Raw genomic sequence first — 18,424 nt, forward strand, 5'->3', positions numbered from 1 at the left:
TTTTTTTTTTTTAATGAAATTTAATGGGAGGACTTGGTTCTGATCAGCTTTCCTTTTCCTAATATTCTCTTCCTTTTCTAAATATTTTCTTTGGTTCATTCGTGGCGAGTTTCATAACTTTTGAAAATTTTCTTGAATATAAATTTCACTGAATGCGGCACAAAGAAAAGCAGGAGGATCTCCCTCTCCCCATTACCGGGTCGAGTCACTTTGACTCTTCCCGGCTATTACATTAACAATGCTCGGCGACGTTCGCTTGAAGTTCGTACGTCGCCGATCCTTCCAGGAAGCCTCTCCTCGGCATTGTAAGAGTTTTCAATTACAACGGCCTTGAAGGTCTTACGATTTACGATTACGGCGCTTCGAGGAGCGAGCGTGGATACTAGAGAGAGTGACTGTTACTCGCAAAAAGGGAGTCTTTCGACGAGCACAGGCTACCACGGTTGTTCTCGCCGTTTTTGTTACTTAAGCGGGTTCGTTAAACGCTTTCCACTCTCACGAGATCGATGAGTGAGATATCGCGGGATCTAGACAACGCTGTGTGTAGTGTGTGTGTGTGTGTGTGTGTGTGTGTGTGTGTGTGTGTGGGGGGGTGGTGTGTGTGTGTGTGTGTGTGTGTGTGTGTGTGTGTGTGTGTGTGTGTGTGTGTGTCGGCTACGTCGGGTGCGTCGTTGCGAAGTGACTCGCTCTGCCCTGTCACGTGTTACGTGTTAATGAACTTGGCAAGATCGAGCGTCGGTATTATCGAAGCTGTCGTAGTCGTGTTTGCCGATGAGAATCGAGAGAGTACGAGCCTTTATCTCACGTTACATTACACGTGATCCCGACGTTCGTTTCCTGCGGGCGTTCCTACGCGATTTCCCTGTTCTTCTTTCCTTCCCCCCTCCCCCCACCCTTGACAGCGGGAAAAGATGTAAATGCGAAGAAAGTGTGGAACGCGTTAATGAAGTTACGCAAGAACGCGATTAACTGGCACGCATGCCGTGGGATATGAATATTAACGATATGTCTTAATGTGTGTGACGCGATATTGCGTGCGTTGAGAGGTCGAGATATATCGTGGAACGAACCTTCCGTCCCGACACAATGCGTCTCCTCGTGAACTTACTTAAATGAACGGGAAAAGGAAAAAAAAAAATATATCGCGGCGATGCGCTGGTAAGGGGCGGACAGTTGAGTTAAGAGGCTTTGAGGAAAATCCGTAATTTTATATACCAAAAGCCCAGTTCGCGGAGTGAAAGCATTTTTTGCCCGTCTCGGCCAGGCGTAGTTATTATCATTCATTTTACCTCTGAACAAAAGCCTCGTGAGATAGAAATAGCGAGTGTTGGCGGAGGTCGGCCGGTGACCAGTGCTATTGTCGGGCAAGACGAGCGGGGATTTCTTTGAAAAGCTTTTTTCTTGTGTCAGAAGGAAACTGGAGAGAGAAGGAAAGATTTCGTAATATTCACTTTCTTTTCGACGCCACCGCAATATTTTTACAACAGAGATTGCACCAAATTCCTTCCCTAGCTCTGCTTTATAAAATGCTTATTATATAATTGTTATTTTATTATTTTAATGTTCTATACAAACTTTCTGTACAATTTTAGAGAAATAGAAATATGAGTTCTAATAATAATAAAAATAATATTTTTATATAGGAATATATATATATATATTATAATTTAAAGCGCATACATCATGGAAGAATAACAAATATAAGAATGAATACTTAAACTAACACAAGCCTGAAATTAATTCAAGGTTTATGTATATTATGGAATATGGACAAGAAGCAAGAGTGCTTTCACGTTTTGACAAAACGGAGGCGTATTTCGCGATTAAGAAATTTAGACTTTGCCTAATCGAGAAACATTAGGCGAGAGCGGCCATAAACTACCCGGCTTCCCTGGCACGGTACACCCTTCTTTGCTAATTACCAATTAGGCGTCTACTCTTACACCCGAGATTTAGGCAGCTCTCCCACTCGACGAGAGAGAAATTGGAGAATCTCCCGGTAATTAACTCTTACGAAAGATTAACGGACTACCGTGCGACTACTGTGGCTATGCGGATCGTCGTTTCGCGGTGTGACAAGAATGACGAATTTATGCTCGCTATTATGTGCCCCGGATATATCTCGCTAAGCACGGACAAATGCGAATCATTTGTACACAAGTTTAGTCATGTTCTCCTTAATTCCCATAGAAAATGAATAAGATAATCGAGATTATCACTTGATCAATCTAAAAATTGAAGTTTTATTCATGCCTTCTGGCACTGTCAAATAAATCATTTTTGTCCTTTGTTTTTACGTAGAATAATTTACTCTAGCTTACTTTCATATTTTTTCGGTAACATTTAAATACGCTTCTAGCATTTAAATATATACTTTGTTATTACCTTGGATTTTAATCAATAATACATTAGCGGAATAGAAAACATTAATTATGTGAAAGTTTTTTTAATTTAACTTATTTATCATAAATTAAATAATCGTAAAACGCGAATTAGTATTAAGATAATCTTTTTAAGAGGACATATTGTTGAATGAGAAATTTAGATACACACAGTGAACAAAATTTTTCTTATATCAAATATGATTATTTAACCTGCCCATCTTATTAAAGATATATCAGATCAATTAACGGCTTAAGATAAGGCAGGCATGTATATCTAGCATTAAATATACTATAAAACGGGATTAAAGCGCCACAACGCCATTCACCAGGTTGTTCACTGTAATATTGGAATATCGTATATGCGCATAGCACTGATAAACGCACCATCGCCAACATTTGCAAGATATTATCGTTGGTTGTAAAGCCGAGAGGTGTGTATAAAACGTGTGCTGCGAATCGTTTTGTGACGTAGCATCGCTGATCGGGACACACTTCAAAATTCCTCTCGTTGTTCCTTTTTCACGATAACACCGCTTTCGGAGCCATTTCTCCTTTATGAGATCGATGTTGAGTTTAACAGCTCTCGGGAACCGCACCGTTTCCGCCAACGAACGTCGGAATTCTAATCTCGCTGGTGTGAACGGACTGTGCGTTGCACTGGCCAGCGATTACGGAAAATATATTGACCGACCGACGTGGAAAAATATAGCGCTCGGGTCTCGGAACATGTTGGAGACCTAGCTTTAAGCCGAGGAGAATACAGGTGTTATAAATATTTCGTTCTTCTCTTCTGAAAATATTTAAAACGCGAAAATGTTTCTATTATAAAACAGTGTTTTATATTATGTATAATTTCCAAAATATTTGTGTATAAAAATAGACAATTTAATTCCTATATGATACTGCGATCTGCATAAATAATATTAAAATCAAATAATAAATGGATAATATTTTACTGATAGATTTTCTTAAAAATTGTAAAAAAAAGATGCGATAATGTTATTGTGAAATATCTTTGTCGGACGAATAATTCGGATAATTCGCGACAAATTCCCTGGGATTTGGAAAGGATCCGAGAGCGCTGCGTGACCGCAGAGGTAATACGCAACGGTGGTTTCGTAAGTCGACACCGACCGCCGTCAGACTCGCGTAGAGAGTTGTCATCCGCTGGATTATCTTCGTTTCCACGGGGGTCCGCCATAAATTGGTCGGTCCTTTTCATCCGGGCTCGATATCGTTCCTGGTAGCTGACAAGGTGGTCTCCTTTGCGACGCGATCAGCGACTTTTATTATTTCTTGTGAAGACCGCGGCACGAAGACTACTTTTAAAGTTTTTCATGCCGTTAGAATTTCATGGGAGATGAAATAATACTTGTGGGCAGTCACAATCCTTCGCAATCATTTTTGTGATCATGTTGTTTACGTTACGTAGCTTTAACGCGATATAAAATATTAATAACAATAAATAATAAATAATGCAAAAAAACTTGTTGACTTGTTCTGCTATAGGTTTTACAGTGATATTGATGCAAACTGGTAAATATAATTTTTTTATAGATTTAAAATTTTAAATTTTAAATTTTTTATTTGATAAAAATTGGACTATATATTTGAACGAAGGTATAAAAGTAAGGTAATATAATAAAATTTGTAATAAAATTAACAAAATATTTTTCTTAATTTTTTTTATGTATGTTAAAAATTTGTTGTGTTTGTTAAAAATTTCAAATATTTTCTCTAAAGGGTAATCTTGTTTTTATGCTAAACAATAAAGCAAGAGAAAAATTAAAGAGATAAGATAGAAATTAAATTATGTTAAATTAGATGTGCCTGATTTATATGTAAAGTGTGCAATTAACTCTGCAACATTGTTCGTACACTTCTTTAATTCTCGGAATGTCTTCAAAAATTCATTACTGTTGGAACTGTTTTCTTGTTTGTAAATATGAGTTATTTTACTTGTGAAGTAAATGTATACAATTTGTTTAAACTTCACTTTTAAACAACTTCGTTATAGTGACATAAAATTATAAACATTTATATTTGGCCAATATGACTGCTTTGGCCAATACGATCGCCAAACATATGTGTGATTGTTATTTATTAGATACCTCACTACATACCGCCTTGCATATATTATTACCGTTTTATACAATCAATTTTCAATATTTCGATATTCATACCGTATTTACGTTTCCGAGTCCCCCACGCGAATTCGGAAATCTATTTAAATTTCAACGTTTAATCGGTAGAATTCGTGAACCGCTAATTCGTTTACGTAGGCGAGCCCGACTATCGATTACATCGCCGCAGCCGAGCGCCGTTTGTACTTATGCCGCTTTCTAATAAATACAGTATCGTAGACGATAAATGACTGTGTCTCCGGGAGTCTAGCCGAACGCATAGCCGTGCGTTTACGCGGCGCCTAGACGTTCCTTTAGCGTGCGCGCGAGATACGCATACGCTTTGCATACGAAGTGGTTGACGTTACTCATCCTCCGAATAATCGAGAGACTCGTTCATATGCACGCCGCGGTTACACGCACGCACGCACGCACGGACGTAGGTAGGCTGCAGCATATGGAACTGTGCGCATTCGGACTCCCACGGGTGCGTAGGAGTCGTCACCTATCTAACCACCTACCACATTTAACGACGGGTGCCTTCGGTAACATTATCTGTCAGGGACTAATTGCCGCGACCGGTATCCGACCGTTCCGCTGACGTTTCGGCGATAATCGTTTTACCACACGGTTGAATACATCATCACCATGCGAACTGCTCGACGGGCACTAATTAGATATAATTTAACTTCGTTGATGACATAATTCCATCTCGAGGTATATATATATAAATGAAAATTTCTAAACGTGCACTTGGATTCTCGCACGGATTAGGAAATGAATCGTTTTATCACGTAACTTCTTTTGGCACGCCTCCGACATATCCGAGCTTGGATGGAATCCACGGAAGACTTGCGAAGAGAAGAAATAGAAAAAAAATAGTGAGATCTATTAACAGTTTTTATTTTCACAATCTCTGTGTTAGAAATTTTTGTTGCAAACTTTTATTTTATTTATATTTTTATAGGATTGAATTAAATGCGATATTTTGTATAAATTGGATTATTAATTCGCAAGTAAGTTCAAAAGGTAAATTGATTAATGTTATCTCACGAAGAGAAATTGGATTATATAAAGTAAGCAAAGAAACAAGATCGTTACGGTATGAATTTCGTAATAACTCGCTAATTCTATTTGGTGACAACTAGGAAGAGTTTTTTATCCTGAATTTATTATCGCGTAACACTATCCGATCGTATGCGCATATAAATTGGCCGTTTTATGAATGTTCATTTTAGACATGTATAAATACGCTATTATATTTGCAAAACATTTCTGGTTACAGGATACGCTCGCTTATATGCTAGAAAAAGCTTGAATATGGGAAATATCGAGCGTGCATTTTTGGCAGAATTTCAAGTATAATACAATTCCGGAAAATCAATCCTGCGGCGAATTTGTTTGCCGCGGATAGCGCTCGTTCGTCTGGTTAATAAAATCCTAACGAAGGAGGCGAATTTCACGATTCGCAATATCGGAAGTATTGCAAAATTCAATTACGTTATAGTTCAGATATTTACGCATGATATCGTGATAATGTGCTTCTATATTAGATTCATATATGCTATCTGTTGATCTTTTAAATTCTCAAAACATTCATTTTTAAATTCTCAAAATACAGAATAGTGACAAATTAATTACCAATGCAAAATTAATTCATGTTTTATGCAGTAATTATATCAACTTAATAATGCATTTTGATCTCCCGCGGAAAGAAATAATTTACGGTAATGCCTATCACGCGCGCGTTTCCGTTCCAATTATTTTTAATGGCGGATAATGCATAGTTTTTTCATAATTGCGTAACGTGCGAATCGTGCGTCAATCTTTTCCCCTAGATTCGAGTTCTGAACCAAGGACAACGACTTCGGAAAACGCGTTCGGTCGACAGCTCGATCAAACGGGTCGATTCAGACGACATTACGTGTCGAACAGGAAATTCGACGTAATAAAGAAAATGGCAGCGAATACAGCCATCGGGGTCAGACAGGCAGATAGACAGACAGACAGTTCTTATCCACTCACAATGATATTACGTAAAACGGTCGGGCGATTAGGGAAAAATATTGCCTGTCGTGCCTTTGACTCGATGTGAACGCTCGCCGGTTGGTGACATTTCTATAGAGAATTTGAATTAATAGTTTGTGATTCTCATCCGATCAACATTTGCATTCAGTGCGACTTATTTAATGCAATTCTATTAATTTAATAAATTGATTTTCTTTAAATGTTTAGAAAATTAATAAAAAATACTTCTTTTTAAATTATATGTGAGAGAAATGAATAATCTTTCTGATTAATTTGTTATTTAATAAAATTGTTATATAATTATATTATAGTTTTATATTTTATAAATTGTAAAATAATTGTTTCGCTATAAATAAGATTATATCCTTCTCTTGTTAGTTGGTATAATTAAGTATTGCAAATTAAGTAATTAGAATTAATCTTCCGCAACTTATTGCAAGTATAATGCACGACAACCAGTTTAGACTTGTCCCTTAAATGCTTTAATGAGACTATTGTTGTGGCAACACTGATGCAAACTAATATAATGATGGAAAATGTCAAGCATTTAACGCATGTTGAAATAACGTTTTGCTTCAGCGCTGTAAGTCTATTGTATCGTAATCATGCGTCTATCATGAGTTAATACAATTGCTTTAATCGCTCAGTGAGAGTTAAATGCCAAAATCCATTATGGCTATTATCAAAAACAATCATGCTTCAGTATCAAAGATTTAGGTGAGCAAAGTAGATTTTTACAAAAATGTTTATATATTTTATATAAACATCTTATATAATATATTAAATACATACATATTTATATATATATATATAATATTTTATATATATATATATAATTATATATATTTTATATATATATAAATATATATATTTATATATATTATAAATATATATATATAAAATATATATATATATATATATATATATATATAAAATATTCAATTCCATTTACACAAACGGTTTATTTACTTTTATTAATTCCAACACACGTATTGTTCTCGTTTTCTCACCTGCGGCATGTGATAAAAAAAAAAAACTTATTATTTATTGGATACTTTTTTATATCCAGTTATTCTATAGAAAATGTGAAAAAAATTATAGCAAGATTAAATAAACTTTTTACCCATCATTCAGATTCTAATGTCGTATATTCTTTTGTATAATTGAAAATCCCGCTAAAATTATGTGAGAGTGGTAGAGGAGCAACTGCAGAAAATATTCTCTGAGCGCATGAAACGTATCGGTTACGGAGACACGACCCGATCCCGCGTAGTCCGATCAAACTTAATCAGATAGAGGATGCGAGCAGCTCTCGTTCGTACCGTAATTCGTAAGCTCTCGCTGTGCGTAAATTGACCGGATCGAGCCGTGGGAACAATTGGAGAACTCCGTCCGCGCGCCTTTCTCTCGCTTCCTCGCTCGCTCCGCGCGTGTCCGCGCCCGATAAACAGCGCGAATAGTTTCACCGTTTCGGTTGTAATGCGGCAGATATTGCGTAACTCCGTTCTGCCATTGCGCCAGTTACACGTGAATTAAGCGAAATAATAAGCCGCCGGTAATCCTAGCTGGTTGGAAACCTCCGCCCTTACCCACCTGCGCCGCGCCGCGCTCTTTTTTTCTTTCCTCTAATTGGACGGTGTTGGAAAAAGGAACCGTTACCACACTTACGATTTATGTTCCATTTCCTACCCAGGTAGGAAATTATGGTCCAATTAATGAGGGAAGTACCGCCGCGCTAGCGCCGTCATTTGTTATCCGTATACCTATATGCGCGCTTCGTTATTTAACTCGCTTAACGATTCCATCGACTTTATTAATTTACATTTACGGTACGCCCGCAATGCGCTAATCTAGGAAGCTGTAATATTGCGTAATTTAATCGCGAATTTTTCCGGCATAATGACATCGTCGAGAGTACGGTATAATTTTGTTCTTCACATTTTGAAAAAAATTTTGATAAAATGTGAAAATCTAAATAATATTTTCCCAGGCTTCAGGTTCTCTCGCTTCTCTCCTTAATACAGAGCACCTCTTTTCCTTTATGAATATATCCGAAAGGTTTCCCGGCTCAAAAAGGTGTGTTTACATCCGCGTGCACTTTCTAACGGTGCATCGCTCGAGGGTGAATTCGCGCTTTCTTCATCGCGAATCGCGGATGAATCACGACGCTTCGTGGTCTCGTGGTCTCCGTCACGACTTATGAATCATCGTCGCGATGACGACGGGTCCTACGTGAGTGATCCCTGCCCGTCGCCGCTCTCGCGGAGAGGAGGAGGAGGAGCGGAATGTAAATGCGCTCCGCTCGATCGAAGATAAAAGGTGTCTCGATAACCGCGAGTACGGCTCGTGTCACGGCGCACCTTTGCGGCCGTGGTTCCACAAGGTGTACCAGCACCTATACAGCCGGACTTTGATTTGCATCTTGATGTCGCTGCTCACAGACGAGGCCAAATGCTGCACAATGTAGGCGTGGAGGCGCGATTTATTCCTCCAGAAAATTCCACGTTCTTATTGCTTCTCCATAGCTGCGCCAATGAATCCTTCCCGGCAGAGATGCTCGTTTCACTTTATTTTCCAAATAAATTCTTAAATCCTAAATAAACAAAAAAATTAGATTGTGAATTTTTTTATTATATCAAAGATTTTGCCGGTTTTCAAGTTTTGATAATAATATGTTTTTGTTTTTCATTTTCTTATATAATGATAATTATATCATATAGTGACGGTTATAAGTTGATAATTTCTACTGCGAAGTAATGATTTCGCTGCGTAAAATGAATCTAATTATTTTCTGTAAATGTACCCTTATGTTCTGCGAAAATAGTTACAGGCTAATTTCGTTTGTTTAGAAGCGAGTCGAAAATGGCAAGTAGAAGAAAAGAATAAGAGCACTAAGCCGCTGGAAAAAATATTTCTAAGCAACATGATTTACCTGCTATCTTCGACAGGTAAAAGACATGTCCTGCATGTCCTGACTTTTCAAAGGGATAATTTGTCGTTTTTAGTTTCAAGCAAATTCCTTGGCCGCAACGCGATCATTATTGAACGACTTTAGTCTGAAACGAAAAGGAAGTATGCCGCGTAATTTGTCCATAAACATCGGTATTCGGTGTTTGCACGCATTCTGTTTTTCTAAAGAAAACTTTTAGATAAATGATCTACCGTAGGAACCGATTGAGCAGAAAAGATCTCAAATATTGATCTATTAGAAGTTAGAATATCCGAAATCTCCGAATATCTTAATTAATATTTTCTGGCCAATAAGTTAAAAATTGACCAAGTCAGATGGGTTGATAAATAATAATCATAGCTAATTATTTATTGATGAGACAAAAACTATAATTTTTGCCTGAACTAGGAGTATCTTGATTGTTATTTCCAAGTTAACAACTAACAAAAAACTGACCAGGTCAAATGGAGTAAAATATAATCTAATAATAATAATAAATGTTTAAAGATAAAAGAATAGAAATAAAAAAAAGATCAAATATTTCAGGAAATTGAAAGATATAAGATAAGATAAGATTTTATTATATTTTTGTTTGTTATCTATAAAAAAAGACTCTCATCTGTTAATTTTTTTTTATTTACTGCAGAGTTAAACGCTTAGAAAATCGTTTTATGCAGAATGACTCAAATGTTGATTGTTATTAGTTTACTCTCTCGGCTTTTGTCGTATAACTGTATCACGTCTTGTGTCGATAACGGTCCTGTTTTCACGGAAATCGTTATATGTGTCAGATTGTGGCGTTCATCTCGACATACATCATCGTATTTATTAGACGGAGGTGGCTCGAAACCCGTAATTATCGTCATGTACAATGGAAATCTTGGAACGTGAGATACGAATCAGAAATGGAAGAATAATGTGATTAATCTTGATATAGCGCGATATAAGTGGCATATGGAGCGTGAGCTGTGTTTCGACGTGTGTTCGAGGCGAGAACGAGAGGAGAGGAAGACCACCCACCTCGGCGTGAAACGTACGTCTCGGTTAGCAACGCTCTGTTAGGATAATAAACGTAATGGTAATGGCAAAAATGATGAAGCATGGCTCGCGCCGTAACAACGTCGCCGATACAACGTCCACGAGATCGCATCGCACCGCGATGTGCATTCGACACCTCGCGTACCGAGAAATAATCAGTTTTCCGACTGGGAAGCCTTAAAATCGCGCCGAGAGAAATCCCATTGGTGACGACGACGACGACGACGACGAGGACAGAAGATATTTTCTCACCTGACCGGATCAGCCGAGTAATTACCGGACGACCTCGGCTAGCTTCTTCCGCCTCGGTCTTTAATTAGAAGATTATAAACGCGATTTTTGCAACGCCCGACGCGGTTTCGTCATTTTTCCACGCTTGCTCATGGATTATGACACTTCAGACGATCGTTTATCCATCTTGAAATGTTCGTTGCAACGTGTTAACAGCCGCGGGATGATTTATGGATCGGATAAGGGGTATGGTGGGCGACGGGAAATCGAACGTGGTTAATCAAGCGTATTACGTCAACCGTCATCCGACGTACTATCAATTCGCAAGGATACCCATGAGATTATTTTTTTACCTGCAGATATATATGTATATATTTGTATCCTAAGGTATTACAACGTGGAAATTTACGTGAAATTGTACGCGTCAGTGGAAGAAAAGAAGAGATGATAAATACGCGGAAACGGCTTCCTCGCGTGTATTCTGCACATTGTTGTCGGACGAAGTCGGCCTCGCTTCTCTTTCCGAGTAACATAGCAGCCGACACACTTCCCAGTCGCTACTACTTGATGTATTTTTCACGGATTCGCGATCTCGACGGTTAGTTACTGGATAACGTAACTGGCTAGCATGTTGTACAATACCGAAAGTACCGCAGAAGCTAACTGCATTAACTGTAATGTACGATTAATCTAATTAGAATCTAACTCCATTTTATTTCTCCCTGACATAACAATTTTTTTCTACATTTAAAGTTTTCTTCGTAATATTGCAATATTATTAATTACATTGATTGATATTTGTTTCCAGATGTTAAACAATAATTTTATTTGTTTTTATAAGTTGTTCGAGAAAAGTTTTTTTTTTATCGCGAAGCAAAAAGAAAACTTTAGAAAGTATATAAAAATTGATGTTTTTAGATTTAAAGTTGTCAAACGTAGAATAATGCTGAAAAGTTTGATTATTTTTCACTTTTATTTTTTTTACTCAGATATGTATAAATTTATTTGTATATTAGATTTCTAATCAAATTATTTAAATAAAATTTCAAGTAGTTGAAAGAATAGAGCAACGTCAAGAATAGAGTAAGAATGGAGCACATAATATTTAATCGAGAAATATAGAATGAATTACTTTGACAAATAAAAAAAATTTTATTATAAATACTTAAATTCCGTGAACATTTTATCTAAAATTTTCAACACATAATCAATCTACGGTTTCTCTTCCAATACTTCCCGACGCTTTTCCTCGGCCCGATATTTCGTGAATTTCAATTACTTAAATACACTTATATATAAAATTTATATATAACATTTATGCTCGAAGAAACCATTACGGATTTGCGGCATTCTTTAACGTAATTTGAAGTAAACTTTATTTCAATTATCGTGCAAAATATTTCAAAATTTAATTCTTGTTATTTGCTGTATTTTATTTATTTAGCTTATTCATTTTTATTTTTTATGCTTATAATAACATAAATATATTGTAATATGGTAAATTAATTAAATTATATCTCGAGGTGAAAAACACGTATGTCGTCATAGATGATGCTATCATGACAGATAGAAAATCAATTCTACAGGCGTTTACGTCTTGCGGATGAATGGATTTATTTATCTTGCTCGCTTTTATAATAATTGTCTTCGTAGTCTGAAAGAGGATTGATGGTGAAATTACATTGATACATACAAATTGATTTTCCGTTGGCGGTACGAGATTTAACCGCTAGTCTTTAAGTTTGAGATAGGTCGCAAAAGATTGCATCAACTGCAGTTTGAATATCGAATGAAATAATTATCATAACGTTGAATAATGGAAACTTCAAGTGTCGAATCGCGTGTCGAATTATGATTGTTACTTTCTGTAAGAGAAATTTTCAAGATTATCGTATTTCTGAAGCAAAGAGTTACTTGACGGAATTATGAAATATTAAGTTAATTTCAAAGTAGTCGTATTGATTTTTCATTTTGGGCGATATTTCATTATAATTTGATTGCAAACGTGAAGTTTGCACGATTGATTATCTTATTTTAGGTAAATAGAAGAGCATTGAATTATACGAATTGAAGTATAGGAAGATTACAATTTTATTTGAATTAAATAAATGAACTCTAAGATAAACTCTGAGATAATGAATTTTCTCGAATTAATCTCGTACAGCTACTACTAGAGATAATTAACACAAAATTTAAATAAAAACTGTCGAACATCAGAAACTTCGTAAATGAAGGAGTAGCGAACGTAGCAAAAATAGCGTAAATTTTCAACATTGTCATATTTCGAGCGATCAGGTCAGTAGGCGAGAACTTTTGGTGCTAAAATCGATCAGAGAACTGGGGCAGATTAAATATTTAACTAGTCGAGCGAACATTACGTGGCGGAGCTGTGAATATAACGGACGAAAATATTATGACCCGTGTGCACTTATCGTCATTAATGATTAACCTAATTCCACATCCTCGAAGAAAAGGTCATGAGTCGCGAATAACGATTTTACATTTGAATGTTCAAACTTCTACTCTTAAATCGTCGGCATTATTGATGGTGCGGTCCTTGCGGATTGATCCAGCCATAGCAAGAAATTTAAAAGAGATAAGATTTATAAAATACGTTTGTGCTACATTATTTTAAATTTTATATTTGTTTTTATTCATTAAACGGACATATTTTCAAAGTGCATATAGTTTTATTTGGAAATTTCGAATTTTCGCAGACAAGAGATTTGAAGCTCTGCCAATTGTTTCCCATGTCTTTTTTTCGGATCGAATGAACAAGTCGATTGTGCGCGTAATTCAATTCAATACGCGTAAATACTCGACACGATCTCATTAATCTAATTAGCTCAGTATTACGCCTAGCGAATGTAATTGCATGCCAATTAGTATCCCTCCATGCGTTTTTACCACTTGTAACTCGTACATACATCACGGACGAGATGCGTATCCAAATCGTCTCCGTGTTATGGAAGCAATATCGTCGCCATTACGTTAATGGACTGTGTTACCCCCGACCACATTGTCGTCCAATAAGAATTATTTCGCGCGCGACCAATTATATATGTATATAGCCCCGACGTAGGGCTCGTGCGAAAAACAAACCGTACGAATGGCTCGTTAATTATCGCGCGGGCACATTCTGTAAGCTATCCCGCCAACAAAACAGCCAACGCCGGCTGCCTCTGTCCTTTTTGCTTGAAAAATGAAGATTCCGTTTCTCTCTCTCAGATAATATAATAGGATTTAAAAACATATCCCCGTGAAACGGTATATTTATTTACAAAAGCCCGCTCTCAATGTGCAAATGAGCACGATGAGAAAAATGAAGGACACGATTATGTAATTACATCCGGTGTGGAATTTATTTGCTCTGTGCGTTGCGCCGATATTACAGCCTTTGATTACACATGTAACATTTGTACTAATCAGATTGCTCTTTTTTTTTTTTCGCATGTTTCAGGTAAGTCCGGTTGCGGGATACGAGCACGAGCGAGTCGATCAATTATCGTTATTCTGATTAGCGGCTGATCGTCGCTGAACGTAACGATAATTAATTATCCGATATGGCCACCGACGTGGTGTTTTGGGATGCGATTTCCCAATGGACGCGGTCATATTAACACGTACGTATATAACCGCATAGATCGTACGTATGATATGTACGTACACGCGTACATACACGTGTATTTCTCACTCCTATGTACGCACATACACACACACACACACACACACACACACACACACACACACACACACACACACACACACACACACATATATACATACATATTCGCTCGCATATGTATTGTCCTGTTGCACAACCTACGCGGAGGATACCGCAGGTATTCGGATTCCGGCGTACCACACTCGTCTTGCGAGCTCGCAAACGCCTCGGCTCGATATTCGCTATCGTCGATCGCGCGTTAAACGTTTAATTTACTAATGAACACTGAATTTCCCCGCGGAATCACCGCGATCGTCGTTGTTGCTTTCACGGCTGGAAAGGGGCTGGAGTAAAAGCTATTTTCGTTAATTCCCGCGTCACTTTGCAGTCACACACCCGAATTTTCAGCTGTGCCACATCGTGGATTTTTTAATGTCAATTTAAATTTTTTTAAACTATAATATTTATTATGTTATAGTCACTTTTAATATTGATTTACATCTCAGTCAGTTATCTCGTCGCATTTAAATTTATCGCTATTTGGCTGTCGCTGTTATTTTATAGGACAAAATATTAATGACATTTATTTATCAATTATATGGAAATATTTAAATTATAGAAACGAAAATACTACACATTTTTAGATTTTATCAATTTTATAATAATTTATAATAATAATAATAATTTATTTACAACAAGATCTGTTTTTTGCTTTTGGAAAGAAATCATATGTTACGTAAATTATAACATTTATTATTTTATTATTATTATTATTATTATTATTATTATTATTATTATTATTATTATAACATAATTTATAAAGTCCAAAAACAGGCAATAGTTTCATTTCTGCAATTATAATATATAAACTTTCAATGCTTTTTAAATATCGATTAATGGTAAGTTTATATACTATTATATATATATATATAAAATAAATAATTGAGCATATATATATATATATATATATATACATATGTTTAATTATTTATTTATATACTTTTCCTATTTTGCAACAGATTGTGCAGACATTATATCATTTGCACAAAAGTTTGTGCAACCTATTATCATTATTTACGGGATGTTATTTAATTAATTAGCAATGAATAATGCGTGTATTATGTTCATTGGCTCGACTACGGTGTATTTAATACATTTTATCTTTCCATTTTATTAATTCGACCTACCTAATCCGTATTCAAGAACACATTCTCATTAAAAACACGCCAATCCCCGTTATTTACGCGTTCCGTTAATTAAACATTTAATTGCACGATAATGCGATAACGACGCGTTTTACTGTGTTTCAGCTTACATTTTACATTCCGTATATAGAAAACGATTCTGAAACGTAGAAACTAATGTTCTTTGTTGACAAGGATGAACTACCGTGTGCAAACTGAAGAAAAAAAAAAAAAGACAGGAGATCTATTCAGTTTAATTGTTTCTGCTATGGTATCGCCATACAGTAGTTTGTCTTTGCCGATAGGAAATGGTAACATTCCCGCCAACGACGGAGGGTCACTGTTTATCGACAATCGAATGGACGTTCGTCGATGATCGTCGTAGAATTAAATGCCAGTATCCCATTTCACGGCTCGAGACCGCTCGTAAATAAACGATTCATTGTTAGCAGTCGGATATGACTCGGACGAAAATGGCGAACTACACAATTTGTCAACGCGACGCCGACGACTGCACGACACGACTATGTGCTCCGACTATGTGTAACTTTATTACTGTTCTTGGAGTTCTCCAGATGACCATAAACCGGAAATGGATTCTGGTATTGTCCTGGCGAATGTGATGTTCAATATACGGAAGCTCCAGCTAGACATCCATAACAATAGCAACGGTGAAATTCAATGAGAATATGTTTTTATGTAAACTGATCGATATTATTTGCTGTACAAAAAGGTATAAAAATGATTTAACATGGCTAAAGATTAAAAATTAAACAAAAATTTATTACAATGCAGAAAACTGTACGGAATCTTTTAATAGTTGTCAAATGTGTGATTATTAAAATTAAATGTCAAATACTGAAGACTTACTAAGAAAATGAAGTAAAATATTAAATTTAAATATCCTATGAGAGATATAATTAATATATCTCTAATCTGAGGCGCGTTATGGCTCTGCGAGTTAGCGCGAGGTCGTAAGTCAGAGGTCGAATCTTCGAGAGTTCGAATCCCGATTCCGATTGACTATACATATTTACAAGCGACGGCTCTCCTCTACGGAGGTCTGGCAAACCGCCTAGAGTAACTCTGCTGAGAAAATTTCTATTTGGTTCGGAAAAAAATAATAAAAATAAACAAAACCTTGTTTCATGGCGGAAATATAGTAGTTTAACTTTTGTCTTTTTGTTAAATATATCGTCATCCAGTCCTATTGCTCGTGTCCGAGCGTGATGATCTCTCTCATATACCTGTGATGCGCATGACGATTATACACAGGTATATGGATCCTACAGTTTAACGCCGGTTTCGAATGGCAAATTTTTGATAGAGAGAGACGCTCATGGCAAAGTTACTCTTGGCGGTTTGCTATTGCCTTCCAAGAGGAGACGAGCGTAAATATTTTTGCTCTACCGAGAATCGAACCTGGGACCTCTAGCATAGTAGATCAGTCTGTCTATATTACGACTCTAGTACATATTAGATATATATTGGATATGGTACACACACACACACACACACACACACACACACACACACACACACACACACACACACACACACACACACACACACAAATCTATCTCCAAATATCTATAACCTATGTACAATTAGATATCCAATATGTCTCTGGTACATTGAATATCTATTGAAAACCATAAAAAGATTAGATCGTTAAAGTTTAAAATAATTTCTATATTTTAGAATTTAAAGTTTTTCTAGACATTACACAAAAAACATACTTAATTTAAATTTAATTATTCGTAAGTACAATCTACTCCGTGATAAATTATAAAACACCCGAAAGAATGAAGAGATCAAATTAACCTTTTCTAGGTTGACCATTTCATTAATTCAGTATTACGGAAGCGCCTGTGTCACGATCGTTGCCTAAACTATTTCTAGCGTTTCGATAATTTGTAACTATCTCTATCTCTATGGCTTTCACATTGTTGCGAGCTGCACGTGGGCGTAAGAATGCTCACGCCTCGGCCTTGCGCGTCCACGCACCTACGCCACGCACGATCGACACTCCCACCTACGATCCGTTTCGCCGGTCTCGATCCGTACGTTGCGATCCGGTTTTCCATGGGAACATGTATCGGAGTATTTATCCACTCTACACACTTGCGTCGTAAGATTCCGTAAGGATAAGTTCGGTGTCATGCGCGTCGGGTACCATGGAAACGAACCGGTCGACTGTCTGATTGTTTACGGAAATCGCGGCGTCACTGCCGTGAGGATCAACGGAGTGGAAATACCGTGGAAATGTATCTAACACCGCATGCAAATGTGATCACGACAGGTGAGGTGTATCAATCAAGAGATGATATCAATTGAGGCATTGATCGATATTATTGGCTATGTGAAAATTGTATTAGCATACTAGCGATTACGAAGATCTACGAAATTTAATTTAATTTACTAGCGGGACGCTTGTGTAATATTGACATTAATCATGTGTATTGCGTGATTGCATTAGGAAACATAACATATGAAAAAAAAAAAAAAAACAAATGGCATATCGGCGACATCTATCCTTGCTCAAGAATTTGCAGTAAGAATTGATATTAATAATGATGAATATTAATAAATTGTGTAAAAAAACTTTTTCAAGAAACATTCCTACTATGCAATAGATAATGATGTGATAAGATAGAATTCTTGAAGTCTTGTCATAGACCGAATAATTAATTTTGGGTGTTATCAATTTATATTTATCATGTGCATATTTTTGTGACCGTTGGATTGCGAAAAATTTTAATTTGTGTGCTACCAAATGACAAGGTAAATGTCGACAATGGATGAGATGAATTTTGAAAAAT

At 36.5% G+C, this 18,424-nt stretch overlaps 1 long non-coding RNA gene across 1 annotated transcript in view; it reads left to right on the forward strand.

The window, feature by feature from the left end:
* Positions 1-18,116, forward strand: part of LOC105422682 (uncharacterized) — a 64,398-nt gene extending 46,282 nt beyond the window's left edge. The window contains exons 2-3 of the long non-coding RNA XR_016141131.1: positions 14,215-14,377; positions 15,908-18,116. This is a non-coding gene — a long non-coding RNA (uncharacterized LOC105422682). The remainder of the gene's footprint in view (positions 1-14,214; positions 14,378-15,907) is intronic.
* Positions 18,117-18,424: the final 308 nt, after the last annotated feature.

The sequence above is a fragment of the Pogonomyrmex barbatus genome, unplaced genomic scaffold (assembly GCF_055798465.1).
Source record: "Pogonomyrmex barbatus isolate J1 unplaced genomic scaffold, ASM5579846v1 scaffold8, whole genome shotgun sequence".
Classification (NCBI taxonomy): Eukaryota; Metazoa; Arthropoda; class Insecta; order Hymenoptera; family Formicidae; genus Pogonomyrmex; species Pogonomyrmex barbatus.